Source organism: Muscardinus avellanarius (genome assembly GCF_963383645.1).
Source record: "Muscardinus avellanarius genome assembly, chromosome: 4".
Taxonomy (NCBI): domain Eukaryota; kingdom Metazoa; phylum Chordata; class Mammalia; order Rodentia; family Gliridae; genus Muscardinus; species Muscardinus avellanarius.
The window spans coordinates 122559350-122571490 of record NC_137789.1 but is presented as its reverse complement, the minus strand read 5'-3'; positions in this window follow the sequence as shown (position 1 = coordinate 122571490).

Sequence of the window (12141 nt, the reverse complement as noted above, 5' to 3'; positions counted from 1 at the left end):
AGTACCTACTGTAATCCAGGTGTGGACTACAATTCTGAAGTTTAATTTAGCATCCATCCTGAAAAATAATAGGACACACACACACACACACACACACACACACACACACACGGCTCAATCTCTGAGTAAAAAAAACCTTGGAAAAACACTCTCTGTGGGCTGGGGTTGTAGCTCAGTGGTAGAGTCCTTATTTGCAAGAGGCCTCGGTTCCTACCCCAGGACCACAAAAAGAAAAGCAACCACAACCACCACCACAACAAACTACTCCCCCCCTCCAAATTGAAACACGAAATCCAACATTGGAGTATAATGTATCTGCTGGAACAAATCTGTTATTGACCTTGCCAGGGCCCTTGAATCACAAGATCATAAATCAGCATCTTAGTAATAGTCACTCTAAGTCTGGAGGGAGATGCCTTAGATCCAAGACTTCGTTAATTTCCAGCGATTAGCAGGATGTTTGGAAATTGGCGTGATCACTGGGGCTCACTTTGAAAGATGTCTGTTTCACTTGCTAACAAACCCTGATTTCCGGAAACAGGCCAGCCCTCCCCTCTTCCCCTCACACTAGATCAGATTCAGTTTCCTGAATTATTTATACCTTATGAAAGTCCTTTTAAACTTCAGTGATTACAGCACCTTAGGCTCTTGGCTATCCGCAGGGTGGAGTGCGCTAGAGAGTTCTGGAAAACTGTACTTGACTGACATCCCACTTCTTTGTGTATTTCACTGGGGGCGTTTAGTGAAGACTAAAGTTATCCAGGCGACAGAAAAAAAAAAAAAATGTAAGAATCGCTCACAAACCATATAAAAGGAACATCTAGGAAGGCTTGCCACATGCCCCACGGGAGTAAAGGTCTGCATTTCCAGCCCTGGCCGCGGCTCGGCCACCTCCCGCAGGGCACAGCCACGGGTGGTGTACCCGCAGGTCCCCATCATCTGCAAGGCTGCATTCCCAGTGTGAGCCGGAAACGCACGCGCACCCCCAAACAGGTCGCGCCGAGTCCCGCCCCGCGGCCGGAACCTCAGCTTCCTGCCTCCTGGTCAAGGTGAAACTAACCCCAAGGGTCAGGCGTCCCGGGCGCGGGGCGGGCTGCAGGAAGCGGTGGCCAGCGCGGCGCATCCTCCGGAGCCAGGCCGCCCCCGACGCCGCCGGCTGGAGAGGGGGCGCCGTGCACACGCGCCGCCGTGCACACGCGCCGCCGTGCACACGCGCCGCCGTGCACACGCGCCGCCGTGCACACGCGCCGCCGTGCACACGCGCCTGTCCGGGGCGCGCTCACCCCGCGCGGAGACTCACCAGCAGCCCGTGATGTCCGGAGCCCGCGAGGGACGGCGGCTGCCAGCGCGGGCCGAGGGGCTGGGGCATCCGTGTGGCCCCCGCCCGGGCCGCGGGGTGGTGAGGACGCCCGGCGAGGAGGCGCCCGCCCGCCGCTGCCCTGCGGGCGGAGGAGCTTCGCCGGGTCCCCTGGCTCGGGCGCGAGTGTGGCTTCCCCTCCTCCTCCTCCTCCTCCTCCTCCTCCTCCTCCTCCTCTCCGGTGGCCCGCCTCCCCAGCCCGGGGACGACAGCGTCCTGGCAAACCCACGCGCAGGCCGGCGACTCCCAACCTGCAGCAGCTCCGTGCCGCCGCCGCCGCCGGAAAAGAAGTTGTCACTGCGATGGTCCCGGCCTCCCCGGCCCCGGCCCCTGGGTGCCGCCTCCTCCGCCCCGGCCTCTGCCTCCGCCCCTCCTCGTGGCCACGGCCTCCCACATTCTGCAGAAAAAGCTCGCAGGTGGCAGCAGGTCCCAGCCGGTGGCCCAGCTCGAGGGAGAATCCTTTGGGTGTCATTTACCCATCTGAAAACCACGCCTCCTGCCCAGCGCAGGACCACCTGGATGCCCCTGTAACCCCAAGGTCGCTGTCTCCCAAATGGACACACACCGCCATGGTGCAGCTGGATTAACCGTGAATCCGAATAGGAACCGAATAGGGATTGGGTGAAAGTCTCATTTATACCCCTTATAGGAATTCCATTTTGAGATTCCATAACTGGGTATGCCCACCATGAAACACTTTAGCTCTCCCTCTCCCCTCCCTCCGGTTCTTGCCGAATGCAACCATTATGCTATCTCCTGAACATTATTATAATATTTTTTTCACGTGCAGTGTTTTGACTAGACCCTGGAACTCCATACAGGCATTCCTCCTTACTTGCTACAGCCCTGTATATAAAAGCTACTCTCTTTTTTTCCCATGAGAAAGATACAGTGAAGTTATGTATCTCAGGTTCCTCTCCTAGAAAGTAGAAGCAAAAAGTTGAAGTCTCACTTGGGGACTAAAACAAAACAAATGGACACACACAAAAACGAAACAAAGCAGAAAAACCCAACCAAACAACCACCACCACCCCTTTGATTTGGGATAGAAAGCTGTTTCTGTTGGCTAAATAGATTCTATGAATTTTGTAAACGTTTTATAAATAGATTGTATGAATTTGTAAACATTTTATGAATAGAGTCAATGAATCTGTAAACATTGCTGCTAGAGGATAAAATTCAGGCACCTTCCTTACGCTTGGCCAGGAGGCCAGCTCTCAGCGAGAGAAGTGACTCTGGAGGAGGGTGGTGGAACGTTGCCTTTTTTTAGCTGGCTTTTCTTCTGGAGAGAAAACTTCTAGTCCTGGTCCTGCCAACACAACCGAGCTATTTGTTCTCAGGCACTTTCTCTCCCATCTCATCTACCCTGCATTGGTATTTACTTATTTATTTATTTATTTACTGCCAAACTGGAGATGGAACTCAGGGGCATTCTACCTCTGAGCTATACCCCCAGCCCTATTTTTTATTCTATATTTTGAAACAGTGTGTCACTGAGTTGCTAGGGCCTCACTAAGTAGCTGAGGCGGGCCATGAACCTTGATCCTCCTGTCTCAGCCTCCCAAATGCTGAGATTACAAACTTGTGCCACCACGCCCGGCTTTTCTCTCTATCTTTGAATCTGGATTCTGTGATTCAAGAAAAGACATTTCAGAAAGGATTCTACTATCTGTGAAGTGGCTTTTGTGTCCAGGGACAGCAGTGCCTGAGGTGACAGGTGGCAGTGTCTGTCATGGAGGTGCCAGTGGCGTCTGAATTGGGCTCTTTGCATGCTATGGCCTGGTCTGATTGATGAGCCTCATTCTCCAGCCTCCCTGCCTCTTTGGTATTCTACCTGATGGCCTTCAAACACATTTCTCTTCTGATTAAGCTAATGAGAAAAGAATTCAGTGTTTGCTATCAAGAACTCTGAAATATGGTAGTTTTGAGGCCAACTTAGGTAAGCTCTGTCTCCCTCCATTCATTGAGTTAATGAAAAATGCATATATTTATGTAACCCTAAGCCTTAGAGAATGTTGATGTGTTCTGTAGTTTTACTTGCATGTTTAGAGATTTATTCTCAATAGTAATCCCCCCCAAAAAAGTATTTTCTTTACAAGATAGGGCTTCCCCCCTTACCAATTATATAAGCTAAGGTTGCTTTTAAATAAGCATTTCTTTATTACTGATGAGGGCGTAATAAAAGGAGCTCTCTCATCTGGTGGGGTTATTTTGATACACTTCTGGGAAAGGCATTTTTCAGTATATTAACAAAACTTGTAAAATGTACATAATCGTCTCTCCCAGTAATTCTACTTCTCAGCAGCAGATTATCCAAAGGAAATTTGAAACCAAGAATAAGATTTTTTCACCGAGATATTTATCACCAGCTTTGGGGATCAAAATGTCTATGATGAATTTTTAAACACATTGAAACAGTATTCATGACACAGTATTAAGCAAACAAGGATACTAAATTGATTTTCATATAATTTCAAGTGAAAAGCCAGGAAGAGCCCTGGGATAATTTATTAAAATTATCTCCTAGAGATTAGTTATGGTAATTATAATTACCTTATGTTTATTTAACTATAATTTAATTTTTATAAAGGGCATGCTTTCCTCTGTTTAGGAAGAAGAAATATTTGATAGTTAAAAACAAACAGAACTGATAGATAAGGATGAAGCTGTATCTATTACAGTGCTCTGCTCACAGTAAGTACATCGTAAATATTTGAGAAAAAAGCAAAGGTAGGGATAAAGAAGGGAGGAAGAGAAGGCACATGATTTCACAAAGAAGAATGACGAACTGAGGGATTGTAACTCCTGTCACTTCCTTATTTGATGGCATCCATAGGAACAGGGCATCACACATTGCTTCACTGGGTAATGCTGCATTTGAGTATTTCCCAACCGGTGACGAGTGACACAACATTGATACCCTCCCAATGGATGTGTAACACAAGCGGCACTCAGATTTTTCCCTGTCCCTCAACATCAGCCACAGACCTGTACGAAGAAGCTGGAAGAGGCTTCGGGTGTTGGCTTTCAAGACAAAAGGGTTCATCTTTGCCTCTGGTAGTTCACCATACAGAGACCTTCCACTCCTTGCGGGATGCTTAAAAGCCAAGACCTTGGGGGTACTCTCTAATTTCCCCATCCGTTGACATTTTGGTTGGATCTTATTTTTTGGAAGTGACAGTATGAAGAGAAAATATGGGAGATGCTGAATTGACTTTTATTGGGAAGCTTAAAGTATGTTTGTATACCCCTCTAAGTGTTTGGTGTATGCACACAGAGTGGTGAATTGTAGGTAATAATCCTTCACTACATGTTCTTGCTGACCCCAGATGGAATTGGCATCCTTGTTCTTTGTTTCAGATTTAGAATCTTTTAGCTCTAGATTATTTCTAAAGCCAAAGTCTCCAGGAAAAGACTAGTGCTAAAATACTCAACTGATTCTATCGGAAGAAATATTTATACTGGAGATTATTGTATGCTCAAAAGTATGTGCCCCAGAAATAACTATATGCTTAAAACATGTATTTTTCAAGTTCTTGTTTTGTTAATATTTATGCCAATAATTTTCAAAGTGTGGTCTAGGGGTCCTTGAAATCCTTGCAGACAGTCTGCAAAACTATTTTCATAAAACACAAATACATTATTTGTCATTCTCTCATAGGTTTGTGAGAGTTCCAGAACTAGATGTGTGATCTCCTCACAACCTGAAAGCAGACACAGGACAATCCAGTCACCTATCAAGTGAGTAGTGGAAGAGATTTGTAAAGATAGAAGGAGGGCTGGGGACCTAGCTCAGCGATAGAACACACACCAGGCCTACGTTCTGAGTTTGATCTCCATCTTGGAAAGAAGAGTGAAGAAGTCCTGAGTTTAAAAAGTTAGAGGACCACGGATCTATGCTGTGAAAGAGCTAATAATTTTTGAATATGCTATTTTTCATTTGAGGAGTTATAAGTATAGTAATTTAGCCTGTGTCACGAAACACAGGAAGAAGCTACTTCAAAATTAGAAACTGCAGGCACACTTGATTTTCCTCTAATTCTGTCCTTCATTTTGGTGTTCTTTCTCTATGACTTTAGGTTTAGACACTTTTTTTTTTTTGGTGGTACTGGGGTTTCTGGAAGCCCTTCTACCTCCGGGCTACACTCCCAGACCTGTTTTATATTTTTGAAACAGGGTCTCTTACGCCAGCGTGGCTGGCTTCGAACCTGCGCGATCCTCCTGTCTCCGCCTCCCAAGCGCGGGGATTACAAGCGTGCGCCACCACGCCCGGCTAGGTTTAGACAATTTTATATCCATTACATCTCCCTATTCAGTAAAGCGGATGAGATTTGGGAATACCTGGAGCCTTCCCTGCTGCCATTTATAAACTGTCCTGAACCTCAGCTATATGAGCTTAATGTTTCCTACTGAAAATACAAGAATAGTGGGTGTAGATAGCTCTCAAGGCAGATATGAAGCCAGTAAATATGGAAATATTGAAAATTCTAACATACTTTGCAGATATAAAGCTTCTTGGTACTAAACAATTCTATATGCAGACAGACATTTGATGAAAAATGTAAATTCCCTTTTCAGCTGATATTATCTGACCCCTTGGATATAAACAAATAAGGCATTATTAAGAAATGTGGACCAAGAATTAATAGTGTTCGGGTGTTATTTTTTAAAACAATTTTTTTTTCTGCAGGTTGATGTATAGATACAAAGCAAATGTGTGCAAAGACAGAAGGGTGGAAACAGAGGAGCAGGGGGAGGAAGACATCTCGCCCAAACAAACATATCCTGTAACAGTTGCATCTCCCCTGGGCTGCTCCAGTATACAACTCCTTTCATTGTGGGATTTTGCTATTGCTTACCGGCTCTCCAGTAGGGTTGAGCATCTTGCTTTAAAAGAAAACATGCTAAAAACACAGGTGGTATTGAATATGTTATTTAAAAGTCGTCAACAGAAAAATAATATTTTTTCATGTATAGAAAAAAAATGAGACCACTAGAAATTTAACTGAGGTGAAAAACACTCTCTTATACTCCAACTTAGCAGTGGCTATAAAAGCAAATGACTTTTTCCAAGGACTTATATTGAAAATGATTCTCTAAATATGTATTTAGGCGTGTGCTGTGGTGCATAACACTTATACTGATGATGTTGACAATACTTATATCTTACTCTGCCCAGGATGGCACAAGATACCACAGAGTGGGTGGCTTAAGAAACAGAAATCGGTTTCCTACACTTCTGAGTCTGGGAAGTCCAAGATCAGGGTGCCGGCCCCTTCATTCTGAGGAGGGTCTTCCTTCTAGCTTGTGACTATTGTTTTCTCACAGGGGATGGGGGAGAGATCTGTAAAACCACCAAGCCTACTGGGTTAGGACCCAACCTGTGTAACCTTTTTAACCTTGTTTGCTTTTTTTTTCTTGGTTCTGGGGATCAAACCTAGGGCCTTGCACATGCTATGTAAGCACGCTACCACTGAGCTACATCTTCAGCCCTGAATTCATTTAACCTTAATAATTTCTTTAGGCTATATTTTCAATTAACCTTAATTATCTCTTAAAAGCCATATTTCCAAATATTCCCACATTGGGGTGAGAGTTCAATATATGAATTTGGGGGAGTATAATATAATTCAGTACGTAATAACTTATTTGCCATTTGAAGGTAAGTACAAAAGAGACCTTGAATGAAACCATGTAATTTTAGACCAGCCTCTTAGAAATGTTGTACTTCAAGGGTCAAAATAATTATGAATCTGTCATTTTATGCAGTGACTTGAACTCAATGTCTCTGATGAAGTGTCAAACTTGGCCATCACAATTGACTCTGTCATAATATATTGCTTACATTTCCAGAGACCTGAGACACTCCCACCACACACACACACTTTCAGAAAGAAAGGGAAAGTCTAAGAGATTGTCTATTTTTTACTTCATAATTTTTTTTTTTTTTTTTGCGATACTGGGGAATGGAACTGAGGGGAATTCTACCTCCAAGCTATGCTCCCAGCCCTATTTTTTTGTCTTTTTATTTTTGAAACAGGCTCTCACTGAGTTGCTGAGGCTGTCCACGAACCTTGATCCTCAGATCTCAGCGTAACGAATACTGGGATTACAAGCCTGCACCACCAAGCACAGCCTTGACTTCATAATTGTTTTATCAGAAGGATCTTCACCTTTCCTTGAGGTAGAAAATATGACACATTTTAAATAAGGAGAATCTTTAAGGTTTCAGACCAGAAAGGGCTAGAGATAACCTGTCCAATTTCCTTATTTACTGAAAAGGAAACTCAGATTTTGGAAATGGGGATGGCTTGCCAAAGTTACTGAAAACAACAAGATGGTTTAGTCTTGTGACTGTTCCATTCCGTTCTGAAACTTGATTGGGCTTGCCACTAGCTGATCTTATAAGATTTTATCTTGGAGTTGTACATTATCATCCCAGACAAGATGTCCATTGGCTCCCTTTAACCATCCTGTGAGAGAGAGGGGAAGGACATAAATTAGGAAAAAAGGATTTTCTAGAAGTGGTACACAGAAAGAAATGGAGAGGATACAAGTGAAGGTCTTTAAGCAGTGTGACGATAAGGGCCAGAGTTAAGGTAGCACTCAGTGGTCACACAGAATGGGCATCTGTTACTGACCATAAAAAGAGTGAGGCTGCAGAAGCTGGACATTAAACAGCAGAGTAGCTCAGCACCAAAAGTGAGTGGAAGGATTGTAGTTTAGGGACAAGTTGACTAATTTCTCTAAGCTTCAGTTTCTTGATGAGTAAATGTGATAGAAATTTATGACAGTTAAACAAAGCCACATCTATAAAGCACCTAACACAGGAAGGAGTTCAAGGAGGACTTGAGCCTTGACTACCAAGAGAGCAGGGCTATCCTTGCTCAAAAATGGAAATAATCAAATCAAATCGATCGGTTAGTGCAGGCTGCAGGCTGTCATGACATGGTCTGTATTTGGGATGAGTACAGAAGAAATGCCTACAGGTCCTGAGACATTAATTTCATGGTAGAGATTGGGGGGACAACTGCCAAGTAGCACCAGGTTATTGGAAGAGAGCCTCCAGGAGAGTGACTGTGGAAGGCCTGATCATCAAGGATGGAATCTTAGTAAGTAGCCACCAGGTGTTAGCTGTGCAAGGAGGAGGGGCCAGGAGAGGAAGAGGTTAGAGATGAGCCAGGCATAAGGGAGGGTGAGTAACATTCCTTAGAGTGTCTAACCTTCCCCGCCCCTTGTTTCTTCCAGGCACTGTGCCAGGGTTTCCTTGGCTCACGGAGTTCATGTGATCTACGCAGCAAATTGTGTCAGCACCTGCCTCGGTTTACAGATGAACACGCAGGGTGGTGTGACCATGATGCCCTGAGCCAGGGGACGGGAGTTGCAAGAGGAGGGAGTGACAAACAGGGCCACGTGCTGCAGATGACAAGAAGGGCACATTGAATTCTAGCTGTCGAGGCTGAGGCAGTGGCCTTTTTTTACAGTATCTTGGTCCAAAATATTCCACTGTTTTTGGCACCTTAAGATCATGAACAGGAACCATGTTGGTAGAAGAGAAGTTTATTTACTCCAATGGCTAAGAGAAGAGGCTCTGAAGTCAGACCAGGCTTGTTTATTTATCTGTTTGTTTTGTAGTACTGGGGATTGAACCTGGGGCCTCTGAGCTAACTGTCCCCCTCCTTTATTTCTGCCCCCCACCTTCTTTATTTTCTGTTTTGAAGCAAGACCTTGCTAGTTTGGGAGTCTCAATTCACTGCTGAGGCTGTTCATCCTGTGATCCTCCTGTCTCAGCTTCCCAAGTACTGAGATTACAGGCATGGGCCACCATGCCAGGCTCTGCTCAGACCTGAGTTTGAATCTAAGTTTTATCACTTTGCAGTGGTGTGACCTTTGATCAAGTAAATTAACTTCTCTGGATTTTCATTCCCCCATCTATACAGCAGAGTCAATAGCCTAACCTCAAAGGGAGTTTGTACTACTCACAGAACTAGCATATTAGCTAACATATTAAGTACTTAGCACAGTGATGAGTATTGGGCTCCCAATGAATAATCACCATCACTTCTAGTAATAAAAGAGAATTCCTGATTAGCAAGTAGTAGTCAAGGCTGAGACAAAGAGAGACATCCTTGAACTAGCCTGTAAGCTCATTAGTCCATGCAGTGATAAGAACTTGTATGGCATAAGGATGGGGAAGCAAAGTACAGTATTTACAGGCCATTTAGCTTGACACACAAACTTAGTTTCCGGTATACTTTGCTTGTGTTTGATTACTATTTCAACCCCAATGTCAGAGCCAAAAGGAGACATTTGTAATATAGGCTACACAAAGTAGATAAAGTACATTTATCAGCAGCTGTTTCATTAAGATCTGGGAACTGCTTGATTAAAATATATATTGACTTAGCCTAAGGAAGCTGTTGCAATAAAATTTACTTACTCTAGCATTATCTTAGAGCCCAGAGCATGATTTGAGTCCTAGGAACTCTGGAGTAATAGGAGATGGTATTATGGATGATCTTTGGTTTCTTCATTTTTCTTTTTCTTTTTCCTTTTTTTTTTTTTTGGTGGTACTGGGTTCCTGGAAGCCCTTCTACCTCTGGGCTACACTCCCAGATCTATTTTATACTTTTTTATTTGGAAACAGGGTCTCTTAAACCAGCGCGGCTGGCTTCAAACTTGCACGATCCTCCTGTCTCTGCCTCCCAAGCGCGGGGATTACAAGCGTGCGCCACCACGCCTGGCTTCATTTTTCTATTGATATTCTTTTCCTTTTTCCCAATCTTTCTGCAACAAACACCCATTACTAACATAATATATATTATATATCCATATATAATATAGATACATATATATTTTAAGGGGAAAGTGAAGCTGGGAATTAAACTCAGGGGCATTCTACCTCCAAGTCACACATCCAGCTCTATTTTGTTTTATTTTTTATTTTGAAAGAGTCTCACTAAGTTGTGGAGAGCCTCTCTAAGTAGCTAAAGCTGGCTGAGAACCTGGATTCTTCTGTCTCAGCCTCCCAAGTACTGAGATTACAAGTATGTGCCAGCCTATATTTTTAACTTGCAAAAAAAAAAAAATGCACCTTCTCTCTTACTAACACTTTTGCAGAAGGCCACTTTGCAGGGAGCATTAGACCACTATGTTCAAGATGATTCGGAGAGGGGAGGGTCTACAAGCAAGTGAAGGGAAGGGAAACATTCTCTCTACCCTCTGTGAGTTCTGTAATATAGTCTATGAAATAAACAGACGGTGGACAGACTAATAGAATAAAAGGTGTATATATGATGTGCACGGGGCATATGAATGAAATGTGTCTACCCCCACACCCAGCACACTCTTCTAGCATATACATGCTGTTCTTAATAGGGGAGAGAGGAGTGAGTATAGGCAAAGCAGGGGATGGTAAATGATGTAGGGGAAAGATGAGTGACCTCAAAGAACAAGTGGTGGCCTGTGACAAATTCTGTCTGAGCAGGTGGCACGCTCCAGTCTCCTCTTCTTGGTACATGTTTCATTTCCCCTAATTAGTGGATTTCCTGGAGATTCATGATAACTGGGTCCTTTTCAGAGGATTTGTCCTTACGCAGGTAAAGGACTTTAAAAGAAGCCCCCAGCCGCAAGTGCTCTTCCCCGGGTGCTCTGGGTTTGAAGTAATCAGCATTCCTAACAGCAGATTTGGGAATGCTATTTCCTGAGCTCCTTCATAGCATCTGCCCAAGAGATGGTAATACCTCAGCTCTTTCCTTGATAAGTTCTTTCATATATATATATATATATATATATATATATATATATATATATATATATATTTTGTCTCCCTGCTTACTACAAAAAGAAACCAATCACTGAAGGATAGAGATAACTGAGGCTGCCAGGATCTAGGTAAAACCCTTTGCTTTAGGACACAGATTTGCTTCCTCTGAAAAGTTTATGCAAGCTAAGGATCTCCAGTGCGACTTCTGCTGAGGAGATGGAGGATATGCCCCTGGGGCCTTGCCTGGAACTGAGGTGTTGGCACAGGGTAGGTCTAAGATGAAGCTCTGAAAAAGAGTTAGTATTTACATCTGGGCTATATACTACCCTTTTTCTGATAAGAAACATTTCTCCTCCTTTATCCCAGGCTTTGTATGATGCCATTTAACCAATTATCCAACCAAACCTTTGAGGCAAACTTACAACTATTTAGTTCTTATTGTAAAGCGAGAATATTTATAAGATAGACATCCAGGGTATGAACAAATCTAAAGATCGAATGTACAACATTAGGACTGTAAGTAATACAATCGTACTGCATTTTAAGACTTAGGCTAAATGAGTAGATTTTACATGGCCTTGCCTCAAAAGCAGCAGGGGTGGAACTAGAGATGTAGCTTAATAATAGAATACCTACCTAACATGCACAAGGTCCTGGGTTTGTTAGTTATGGAATATGAACTATAGGTATCCTATAACATGTTGTATACCAAATGTATACACACAAAATTTTTTATTTACTTATTTTGGGTACTGGGAATAGAACCTAGGGCCTCAATTACTCTTAAGTGCATGCTTTATCACTGAGCTACATTCCCAGCCCATAAAATGTATTTTTAAAATAATAAAGAGCCAGGCATAATGGCACATGCCTGTAATCCCAGTACTTGAGAGGCTGAGACAGGAGAATCACAGGTTCAAGTCAGCTTCAGCAACTTAGTGAGACCTTGCTTCGAATTCAAAAAATAAAATAAGGCTGGGTGTGTAGCTCAGAGGTAGAATGCCTCTGGTTTCAACCT